The sequence below is a fragment of the Schistocerca piceifrons genome, chromosome X (assembly GCF_021461385.2).
Source record: "Schistocerca piceifrons isolate TAMUIC-IGC-003096 chromosome X, iqSchPice1.1, whole genome shotgun sequence".
NCBI lineage: Eukaryota > Metazoa > Arthropoda > Insecta > Orthoptera > Acrididae > Schistocerca > Schistocerca piceifrons.
This window is the reverse complement of record NC_060149.1, coordinates 845,069,136-845,082,017: the sequence shown is the minus strand read 5'-3', so window position 1 is coordinate 845,082,017 and position 12,882 is coordinate 845,069,136.

Below are 12,882 nucleotides of genomic sequence, written 5' to 3'. Positions count from 1 at the left end.
CTTTGATGTATGGAATATCTTTAGCACATGTACCAAGGAATCTTTTGGGATTCGAACAGCATCTAAACTAAATTTTGTTTGTGTGTGTGTGTGTGGGTTTTTATTTTTATGTTCTTTATTGTGGTTTCTGCATAAAGGCTCTCATATTACATTTTAAAACAGCTCAACAATTTACATCGTTTGCTGTGGCCTAACATTTCTTTCACTCACTGACATTTAATAGGGGCCCTGCATTTTAGGCCCTCAAGGAAAAAACAACCATCAAGATCGACCAACTGTGATATCTCCTCTTGGAGGACGCTACACACCACTGACGTATGACCAAGGTCTGAGAAATGATTCTGCAACAATGTAAGAATTCTGGGCAAATCCATGGTAAAAGGACTTTTTTGTCGTTGTACGTATAGTGTTTATCATAGCCAACATTGACAGCTGTGACGGGTAACTGTATACAATAACAGAACCAAAAACGTTCCAGCAAACATGGATGCTCAAACGAGCTGTTTGTTAGATAATATGGAATGTGTTACTACGAACAGCCACTGACTTCACTAGGTTGGTTGGTTGGTTGGTTGTTTCGGGGAAGGAGACCAGACAGCGAGGTCATCGGTCTCATCGGATTAGGGAAGGACGGGGAAGGAAGTCGGCCGTGCCCTTTGAAAGGAACCATCCCGGCATTTGCCTGGAGCGATTTAGGGAAATCACGGAAAACCTAAATCAGGATGGCCGGACGCGATTTCACTAGGAAATGTTGACCTATTTAGATTTGATTTTAACTGTAACCTTTTCGTTTAAGTCCCATGGTCTACTTTGACAAAAGGTACAGCATTACTTCAGCACGGTACGTTTTTCAATTTTCTGTTCACTCGTACCTGCTGCAGGATACACATTTGGATATACATTACTGGTCATTAAAATTGCTACGCCACGAAGGTGACGTGCTACAGCCGCGAAATTTAACCGACAGGAAGAAGATGCTGTGATATGCAAAAGATTAACTTTTCAGAGCATTCACACAAGGTTGGCGCCGGTGACGACACCTACAACGTGCTGACATGAGGAAAGTTTCCGACCGATTTCTCATACACAAACAGCAGTTGACCGGCGTTGCCTGGTGAAACGTTGTTGGGATGCCTCGTGTAAGGAGGAGAAATGCGTACCATCACGTTTCCGACGTCGATAAAGATCGGATTGTAGCCTATCGCGACTGTGGTTTATTGTATTGTGACATTGCTGCTAGCGTTGGTCGAGATCAAATGACTGTTAGCAGAATATGGAATCGGTGGGTTCAGGAGGGTAATACGGAACGCCGTGCTGGATCCCAACGGCCTCGTATCACTAGCAGTCGAGACGACAGGCATCTTATCCGCATGGCTGTAACGAATCGTGCAGCCACGCCTCGATCCCTGAGTCAAGAGATGGGAACGTTTGCAAGGCAACAACCATCTGCAAGAACAGTTCGACGACGTTTGCAGCAGCATGGACTATCAGCTCGGAGAACATGGCTGCGGTTACCCTTGACCCTGCATCACAGACAGGAGCGCCTGCGATTGTGTACTCGACGACGAACCTGAGTGAACGAATGGAAAACGTCATTTTTTCGGATGAATCCAGGTTATGTTTACAGCATCATGATGGTCGCATCCGTGTTTGTCGACATCGCGGTGAACGCACGTTGGAAGCATGTATTCGTCATCGCCATACTGGCGTATCACCCGGCGTGATGGTATGGGGTGCCATTGGTTACACGTCTCTGTCACCTCTTGTTCGCATTGACGGCACTTTGAACAGTGGACATTACATTTCAGATGTGTTACAACTCGTGGCTCTACCCTTCATTCGATCACTGCGAAACCCCACATTTCAGCAGGATAATGCACGACCGCATGTTGCAAGTCCTGTACGGGCCTTTCTGGATACTGAAAATGTTCGACTGGTGCCCTGGCCAGCACTTCTCCAGATCTCTCACCAATTGAAAACGTCTGGTCAATGGTGGCCGAGCAACTGGCTAGTCACAATACGCCAGTCACTACTCTTGATGAACTGTGGTAACGTTTTGAAGCTGCATGGGCAGCTGTACCTGTACACGCCATCCAAGCTCTGTTTGACTCAATGCCCAGGCGTATCAAGACCGTTATTACGGCCAGCGGTGGATGGTCTGGGTACTGATTTCTCAGGATCTATGCACCCAAGTTGCGTGAAAATGTAATCACATGCCAGTTCTAGTATAATATATTTGTCCAATGAATACCCGTTTATCATCTGCATTTCTTCTAGGTGTAGCAATTTAAATGACCAGTAGTGTACATCTGGTCGTGATACTACACTCGTCTCTGGATTGTATTACCAATTCTTCTGAAGCAAGCTCACATCATCTCGTAAATCTTTACACGACTGTGCAATTTATTGCACCCGTTCTATAACTATCGACGGCAGTGCTGTACACCTCATTTCTGGGATGATGCGAGACATGGAAAGGCAAAGGATAGATGTCACGTGTCTTGGACCATACTGGAGCGCTAAATGTTGTCTTACATCAGCAGCAAAATGAACTGGTGCTTGTATCACATTCCCCGACCATGGGACATGGGTAAATTACAACACAAATTAGCCTGGTGCATAATCGGAAAGCGTAATTAAATTGCAGAGAAGTCGTCAATGTGTTATCGCCGCCGAACATACATCCGTAAGCGAATCAAATGTCTTAACGCTTTCTCCACAGGAAGCGGGTTTGTAAGTGTACCCCTTTGCCCTCGACCAGTATCTGTCTTCAGTCTTGAGACCCACTCTGAGGATGGCCAGACGGTATGCGGCCAAAAAGTTAATGGAAGAAGTAGTATCTGGCGGGTGCATGCCCGAAATTTAATGGCTTAATCGGAAGGTTTACATTTCAAACATATTTATCAATGATGGTTACAATATCTATTTTTATACAGTGTCTGCATCGTCCTTCAGACGTACACGCATGCAACGAAACGTGGTTCAGATTCGACGTTATACAGTAGTTGGATTAGGGACACAGAAGTCGTCAAATGGCGCGCAATTGAAAGATTTGCACCTGTCCATTATCGTTATCTTTCCACAAAATATGTGGATCCCGCTGCTATTATGATTGCTCCAGCTACTCCGTCGTTCTTGTTGCTGTGCGTTGCAACAGTATTTCAAAAACATGCTATCTATTTCTCTGAGTACATTATATACTTAATGATTATAGGGATGTCACCAATTTATTGTTTTTTTCGGTTTCCGGTACAAAAGAATACTCCGTTCTCCCAAGGAAGAAGATATGTTAAATGTAAAAACGGTATTGAACAGTTAAGTAGGCTCCTGATTGTGTGTAGTGATCCATACAAAGTGACAAAACGAACTCACCAAATTTTGCCATAGATCACAGTCCCGCCATTGGCGGTGTCATGGTAAATAGAGACTGCGGTTTTTCCCTGAGCTAGTTTGCTTCTGTGTCTCTGTAGCACATCCCCTGGTAGCCGTGTTATTACCCTATCCTCAGTGTGAATTACCTTAAACATGGTCTGAATCTTTCAAGAATATCAGTGTTACATCCTGCAGTGTCATTATTATGGTGGTCATCTACACATTCTCGTTTTCTCTGCCAATGATAGCATTGCATAGCTTTTACAAGTACTTGCCGGTAGAAGTAATTCACCATCTATCCCCTATTCTATACAGTCCAGTCGAAATTTCTCACCATATTTTGTCGTATAGTATTTCAAAACATCTGTTTGGGATAATATTTGGCTACTACATGACTATTACGAGTGTTGGTAGTCCAAACAGCATATGGGGTTGTTTATAACCTCTGCAACTGTACTGAATGGCGTACGGGCATTTGTTGAACTGCCGGCCAGTATGGCCGAGCGGTTCTAGGCGCTACAGTCTGGAACTGCGTGACCGCTACGGTCGCAGGTTCGAATCCTGCCTTGGGCATGGATGTGTGTGATGTCCTTATGTTAGTTAGGTTTAAGTAGTTCTAAGTTCTAGGGGACTGATGACCTAAGATGTTAAGTCCCATAGTGCTCAGAGCCATTTGAACCATTTGTTGAACTATTCCGTGGTAACGAAGTTGTAGACTAGTCTGAAAATCTGAGTGACTGAGTCTCTGAAAATCGGGGTGACAGTGGTCGGTGAGGTTAGTGATTAAACTGTGACATGACTCTTACACATCGCCATGTGATAATGTTTCATTTTTCTACACTGTGTCGTGGTTAGATCATCACGTTCGCTTGGCCAAAGATTTGCTATTGTCTCGCTGGGACGGTGTACTCCCGTCGTGGTCTCTATTTCCTGTTTGCCGGCAGAATACGGATGGCGATGGTCGTTAGGGGGAGCGACCATCCCTGGGGGGAGTTGAGCAGTTTCGCGGAACTGGGGCCGCGGTCCGCTCTGTGCTTTAGTTGACTAGAACTGGGAGCCTAGCTGTTATCTGGGAAAAAATAAGGATTGCTAATGGAGTTGCACGATCCATATTCTGAACAGCTTACAATTTACTTGTTTTGCCACGCAACTTGTGTTGACGATTTCATTAGAATTTTAGGTCCCTTTGTCGCGAGATGCCCGGTTGAGGAAATCTTGCTGCGTTTCCTCCGTACAGGCTTCCATATAAGTTGATAATTTGGTATCTGCGCCCCCCACCCACCACCACCACACACACACACACACACACACACACACACACACACACACATACAGTGTTTGCGTCACTTCGTGTAATTTATATTGAGAGTTTAGAGAATTTTGTTTTTTGTGAATTTTATGTTAAGACAACGGCCTTGCCGCAGTGGATACACCGGTTCCCGTGAGATCATCTAACTTAAGCGCTGTCGGGCGTGGTCGGCACTTGGATGGATGTCCATCCAGCCGCCATGCGCTGTTGCCATTTTTCGGGCTGCACTCAGCCACGTGATGCCAATTGACGAGCTACTCGACCTAATAGTAGCGGCTTCCGTCAAGAATACCATCATAACGACCGGGAGACCGGTGTGCTGACCCCACGCCCTCCTATCCGCGTCCTCCACTAAGGATGACATGGCGGTCGGATGGTCCCGGTAGGCCACTCGTGGCCTGACGACGGAGTGAATTGTATGTTAATTGTGTACATTATAAAAGGCAAATAAATATCCGTTATACTCAGACTGTCTTACAATTTTTTCGCTAATAGGCGACCCACAAAGAACAAATCTAACCTTCTGTATACCTAATTTGTTGTTCTTACTGTGACACTATTTTAGTTGTGTACCGTGGCCAAACTGTTTGAAGTTAAGGAGAGACACCATCGAGCTTCAAAGAACTGCGATTTTCGCACAGGTGAGGTATCCGGAACCAACGGTTAAGTAACACGATGAGGAAATATTACCTTATGAGGATTATTTGCTTTTCAGCGTCAGTATTTTTTCGAGTACAGGCAGAATCGGAGTATTTATTGGCGCAAAAGGTCGCTGATGTAGCAACCTGTTTGATGCTCTCATAACGTATGACAGAAATTGGTAACAAGCGAAGGGTCGCACTGTGCTCGCATTTGAAAGAAGTGGTGTTCAAATCTCTACCCAGCCATCTAGATTTAGTCTAGCCACTGCTGCTCTAATTTTCACATGCTTCCATTGAAGAGGCCACGGATATTCCTATATCCTTGCTTTGAGCGGTCGGAAGGAACTTTCAGATTGGAGAGGATGAGAAATTAACTCCGTTGAAACCTTCTCAAAGGAGTATTACTGCCACGTGCCGTAATCGATACTGGGAAATATCTGGTGAGCTAAAAGGGGGTCTAAGCTATGCAAGTCCAGCAGACGACTGCACGGTCTAAAATACTGTGCGAGCTCTATCGGTGCCCAGTCCGTCCTTCTTCGACAGGAGGTTAAGCTACTTCCACGTTTATTACGTTTGCCTGATATGGCAGCATAATAAGGACGCAGTATGAGAAGGTTTAGTTACTTATTGCAACTCGTTGTTATGCAGTACTTTACAAATATTATACAGTAACTATGCCTTGACCAATTTTTTGAACTATTTACCGACGATCGTACTAGTATTCGCCTGAATTGATGTAGGGATGATCCGTGATAACTAAACTTACAAAGCTACACGCACGTTTGAACCCCATTTGCCCCGGAATCAGCTGCTTATACGTCAACTACTACAGTAACAGTCTTTATAATGACAATGTAAAGGTACTATACTAGGTTGGTGTGAGCTTTACTCTAAATGAAAATAACTATGAAAGATAAAACATTGATTTTCCATTATGGCCATTATTTATAGAAATAGTTCTTATTTTTCCGTGTCGCCTTAAATTGTCTGTACCTTACGGGCGTAAAGTTGTGTACACCATATCTGAAGACATCTGCAAGTGGCTATCAGCCCTGCACTGTCTAAACTGTTGAAAGAAAGGTCGTACAAGAAACACTCGAGTGGGTCTGCGTATCAGATTGTCGTCGATATAGGCCACACGCGGCTCACATTTAGTTTGCGCTAAACGTATTGGTGCTACACTAGTAGGTCATTCTGAGCTAACACCTAAAAGCTAAGCATATTGACTTTGGCAAATAACGTCACCCCATTAAATTATATTTCGACTCTATTAGTTTACTGTGATTTGCCACATTTTTACGAGGTTCAATTCCCTACGAACATAATAAAAAATGAGGTTAACAGACTGACATTATCTCCGAGTATATTTTACTGCTCCTCTTCTTACAAAGAAAAAAAAATAAAAGGTTATTAGGATTTCACATCCCCTGACGACGAAGTCATCAAAACAGAGCAGAAGCTCGGATTGGACAGTGATGGAGTATTTACTTATTTATTTATTTGTTCATTTATTGTTCCGTGGGACCAAATTAAGGAGAAGTCTCCATGGTCATGGAACGAGTCAATACATGAAATTATAACACGATATTAGAAACAGATAAAATGAAATATAAAAAAAAAAACATATTCAGGTGACAAGTCGTAAATTTAAATAAAGAAAATCAACAATGTAACGCTGGAATTTGCTTAATTTTTTTGCTCTTCCAGGAGCTCCTCGACAGAATAGAAGGAGTGAGCCAAGAGGAAACTCTTCAGTTTCGACTTAAAAGAGTTTGGGCTACTGCTAAGATTTTTGAGTTCTTGTGGTAGCTTATTGAAAATGGATGCAGCAGAATACTGCACTCCTTTCTGCACAAGAGTCAAGGAAGTGCATTCCACATGCAGATTGGATTTCTGCCTAGTATTAACTGAGTGAAAGCTGCTAACTCTTGGGAATAGGCTAATATTGCTAACAACAAACGACATTAAAGAAAATATATACTGTGAGGGCAATGTCAGAATTCCCAGACTATTGAATAGGGGTCGACAAGATGTTCTCGAACGTACACCACATATAGCTCGAACAGCCTGTTTTTGAGCCAAAAATACCCTTTTTGAATCAGAAGAATTACCCCAAAAAATAATACCATACGACATAAGCGCATGAAAATATGCGAAGTAAACTACTTTTCGTGCTGAAGTGTCACTTATTTCAGATACTGTTCTAATGGTAAATAAAGCAGCATTTAGTGTCTGAACAAGATCCTGGACATGGGCTTTCCACAACAGCTTACTATCTATCTGAACGCCTAGGAACTTGAACTGCTCCGTCTCGCTTATAATATGCCCATTCTGTCTGATCAAAATATCGGTTCTTGTTGAATTGTGAGTTAGAAACTGTAAAAACTCAGTCTTACTGTGATTTAGCATCAAATTATTTTCCACAAGCCACGAACTTATTTCATGAACTACATTATTTGATACTGTTTCAATATTACACACAAGATCCTTCACTATCAAGCTGGTGTCATCAGCAAACAGAAATATTTTTGAATCACCTGTAATACTAGAAGACATATCATTTATATAAATAAGAAACAGCAGTGGCCCCAGCACCGACCCTTGGGGAACGCCCCACTTAACAGTGCCCCATTGGGACTGAACATCACTACCACTCTCAATATTGCGGAGAATTACCTTCTGATTTCTGTTCTTAAAGTAAGAGGTGAACCAATTGTAAGCTACTCCCCTTACTCCATAATGGTCCAACTTCTGCAGTAGTATTTTGTGGTCAACACAGTCAAAAGCCTTCGTTAAATCAAAGAAAACACCTAGCGTTCGCAACCTTTTATTTAATCCGTGCAAAACCTCACAGAGAAAAGAGAATATAGCATTTTCAGTTGTTAAACCATTTCTAAAACCAAACTGAACATTTGACAGCAAATGATGTGAATTTAAGTGCTCCAGTAACCTTGTATATACAACCTTCTCGATAACTTTAGCAAACACCGATGGCATAGAAAAAGGTCTATAATTGTCAACATTATCCCTGTCTCCCTTTTTATAAAGTGGCTTCACTACCGAGTACTTTAATCGGTCAGGAAACCGACCACTCCTAAAGGAAAAGTTACACATATGGCTAAGTACTGGGCTAACATACATAGAACAATACTTCAGTATTCTGCTAGATACCCCGTCATATCCATGAGAGTTCTTGGTCTTTAGTGATTTAATTATTAACTCAATCCCCTCTTGTCAGTAGCATGGAGAGCATTTCAGGTAACAGTCTCGGAATACTTTTTTCTAAGAGCGCTAAACGATTCCCTGTTGGGACTAGATTTCTATTTAGTTCACCTGCTATATTCAGAAAGTGATTATTAAATACTGTACATACATGCGACTTATCAGTAACACGGACATTCCCACTACGCACTGATTCTATATCCTCGACCTGTCTCTGCAGACCAGCCACTTCCTCTACGACTGACCATATGGTTTTAATTTTATCCTGAGACTTAGCTATTCTATCTGCATACCACATACTTTTTGCCTTCCTAATAACATTTTAAGCACCTTACAATACTGTTTGTAATGGGCTGCTACATTTAGATTTTGACTGTTTCTAACGTTTTGATATAATTGACACTTTGTTCTACAAGATATTCTTATCCCTCTAGTCAGCCACCCAGGCTGCCTGTTTGTGCTAGTACCCTGTTTTGTACGTTCTAACGGAAAGTAACTTTCAAAGAGCACGAGAAAAGTCTTGAGAAAAGCATTATATTTATCTTCTACTGTATCAGCGCTATAAACATCTTGCCACTCTTGTTCCTTGATAAGGTTTACAAAGGTCTCTACAGCAACTGGATCAGCTTTCCTAAACAGCTGATGACTATATTTAACACGTGTTGCAGCACAAAAATCTTTTAGAGTTAAAATTTGTGCATCATGATCTGAAAGGCCATTCACCTTTTTGCTAACAGAATGCCCTTCTAGTAATGAGGAACGAACAAAAATGTTGTCTATGGTTGTTCTACTGTTCACTTGCACTCTCGTTGGAAAGAATACGATTTGCATAAGATTATATAAATTAAGGAGGTCTACCAGCATCCTCTTCCTTGCACAATCACTTATACAATTAATATTGAAGTCACCACATAAAACTAACTTTTTGTATTTCCTATAAAGTGAACCAAGAACCTCCTCTAGCTTTACCAAAAATGTTGTGAAATCGGAGTCTGGAGATCTATAAATAACAACAGTTAGAAGTTAAGCTCCGTTAAATTTAACGACACTTGCACAACATTCAAACACCTTTTCAGTGCAGTACTTTGAAACATCAATTGACTCAAATGGAATGCCGTTTTTCACATACATGGTTACTCCCCCACATCGCAAAGAGCTCCTCGAAAAGCTGCCAGCCAACCTGTATCCTCGTAAAGGAAGCCTCTGAATTGTCTCCTTATTTAAAAAGTGTTCAGATATACCAATAATTTCAGAGACAACATCTATAAGCAGTTCACTAACTTTATCTCTAATACCTTGTATATTTTGATGAAATATACTAATTCCCTCGTTACTCGGATACCTAAGCTTTGTCGAAAGTGGTTCCTTTGTTAGAGAGACTTCCCTTAAGCAGGAATGCCTATCAGCTGACTTCAATCTAAAAAAGGTGCAGCTCTAACACCCACTACTGCAGGAATTTTCCCATGAGTGATCCCACCAACCCCACCGAGTGATCCCACCAACCCCACCTATGCTGTCACCTATAAGCTTTGCCAACCTCCCCTTCCCATACCTGCTGAGGTGCAGGCCATGTCTAGTGAAACCCGTCCTGCTGATAGACTCCACCGACACCACTGAAATGTGACCCATGCTTTCTGTAATCAGCGCACCCCCAAGTCTCATGTTATTACGCCTGACGGCTGTATTAAGATGAGGCCGATCGTGACGCTGAAACAGTTCCACGAAATGCACATTCGTGTTGCCAGTCTGAGTGGCTATCTTTTCCAGGTCACCATCTATGTCATACTCCCCATCCCTATCAATACCATTACCAGCCCCACCCACAATCAAAACTGAGCCAATCCTGCATTACGCTTCACAATGCTGGTGACCTGGTACTCACTCCCCAGCACTTCCTGCAACTGCTGGCCTACACCTCTGCCATGAGAACTACCTAACAGCAGAACCTTCTTCTTCCTCTTCGACTTTGCAACTGTTCTAGCTACCGTAACTACTGAGGTATACTTCCTACATCTACAGCTACTAGAGATTCCTCTCCACTAGACTCTGACAGTTGGTCATATCTATTGTAAACACCAATAGTAAAACTATATGAAAATCTTCTTCTCCTACCAGATCTCTTGCCAACAGCCAGCTTCCATTCCCCAACCCCCTTCTCCCTCCTCATCCTATCTAGCTCCTCCTGCGCGTTTTTCAACTGCACCTGAAGGGCACAGATCTTACGCTCCTACTCCTCTATCAACTTACTCTTGCTACATAACCTGCAGTTCCAGGAGAGGATCTCACCAGAATGCCCACTGGCTTCCCCACTGCATTCCCCCCAGTGAAAATACTTTGAACAAGTCTCACACCGCAATCCACTACTCACGAACCTACGGCAAAGCCCACACTTGTCACTCATGGTAAAATTTTACTTTTTATAAGTTCCGCTACTACAATAAGAAGATGCTAAAAACCTGACTACACTAAACACAAACTTACTCTACAAGGGAAGTAACTACTATTATTAACAGTATTAATAAACAACAAATGTGAATACAACAAAAGACTAATACAGAAAGAGAACCAAACGTCTAATGACACAGTAACGAAGCTGAAAACAGTTCCCAAAAGGTTCTTCTGAAATTATTTCACCAGAAAACACAAAAACCTCCGGTTGAAGACTACTAAAGTTCCTAAATAAACCACTATACACAAACAATTAATTAGTACTTAGCTTTCGATGCGCCGCTACAGCTGCAACTCGTCAGCGCGGAATGTAAACACAGGTAAGAGGTTACGTTGCTCGATATGAAACACAAATATCAGGTCACAACACAGGAAAGGCAGAGATGAATGAAGAAACCACTAATAAGTCACTTATATAGTAAATATTATCACAAAAACCGTTAAAATATGTACCTGAAACCTAAAAATCGAAATCGACCTCGTCCATTTTAAAGGGACGATCTCCAAACTGACGTCAAGCGATTTAGGGCAACCACAGAAAACTTAAATCTGAATTTATGGACTGGTATTTGATTCCTGCTCCTTCCGAGTGCGAGTATGGTATTATCTCGAAATATAGTAGAGATTGTCAGGAATATCATAGGCGAATTGGGCTGGCATTCATTAAAACAAAGGCGTTTTCCGTTACGGTGAGATCTTTTCAAGAAATTTCAGTCACCAACTTCCTCCTCTCAATGCCAACGAACACTATTGTCACCACCCCTTACAGGGAAAAATTATCATCGTAATAAAATAAGAGAAATGAGTGCTCGAACGGAAAGATTAAAGTGTTCATTTTTCCAAGGCTCTTTTCGATATTCGAACGGTAAAGAAATAGTCTGAAAGTGATTCGAAGAACCCACTGACAGGCACCTAAGTGCGAATTGCAGAGTAGTCATGCAGATGTAGATGCAGTCCATTAAACAGTTCACCATTTCGTCCAGGACTCCCATTATGAGCCAAAAGGTTATTATTTTGTGGCGAATCTTGCTATGAATGGATTAAACGACAGAAGAAGGTTCGACGAGTTAGCAGGGTCATGCGAAACACGTCATTTCTTTTCCGCGGTGATAGATGCAACAGACGTGGCACATGGAATCGCCCACTGCTCCACCACGTTCAGGAGGTTCAGATAGCTTACTACCAGAGTAAAAGAGTGTGCCGTACTGTGACTTAAATCCGGAACCTTTGCTTTCGCGGGAAAATGCTCTACCGACGGAGCTATCCAAGAACGTCCTACGATCCGCCCTTACAGCGTTACGTCCGCCAGTTCCTCTTTTGTACTTTCTGATCTTCACAGAAATTCTCGTACATAACTTGCGGAGTGAGTATTTCTGGAAGAAGGGATATTGGAGAGAAATGGCTTAACTACAGCGTATAGCCGGCCGCTGTGGCCGAGCGGTTCTAGGCACTTCAGTCCGGAAACGTGCTCCTGCTACGGTCGCAGGTTCGAATCCTGCCTCGGGCATGGATGTGTGTGATTTGCTTAGGTTAGTTAGATTTAAGTAGTTCTAAGTCTAGGGGACTGATGACCTCCGATGTTAAGTCTCATAGTGCTTAGAACAATTTGAAGCATTTGAACAGCTTATAGGGTTGTTTCAAGAATCAGTTTTTACTCTGTGGCGAAGTGTGTGCTGGTCCAATAAATACGGTTGAGCTCGAATAAACAAGGAACGTACACTGGCGGAAATGAAAAGTATTGCACCATGAATCATCACTTCAACTTTTGTCAAACTTTATCGAGATGTTCATCCCATTACGGGTATTCAATGATTAAAGGTTCATTCTATTCAGAACTGATGGCCTTCATCAACATTAACGAGAATAAGGATTCACGCCCACGAATATATT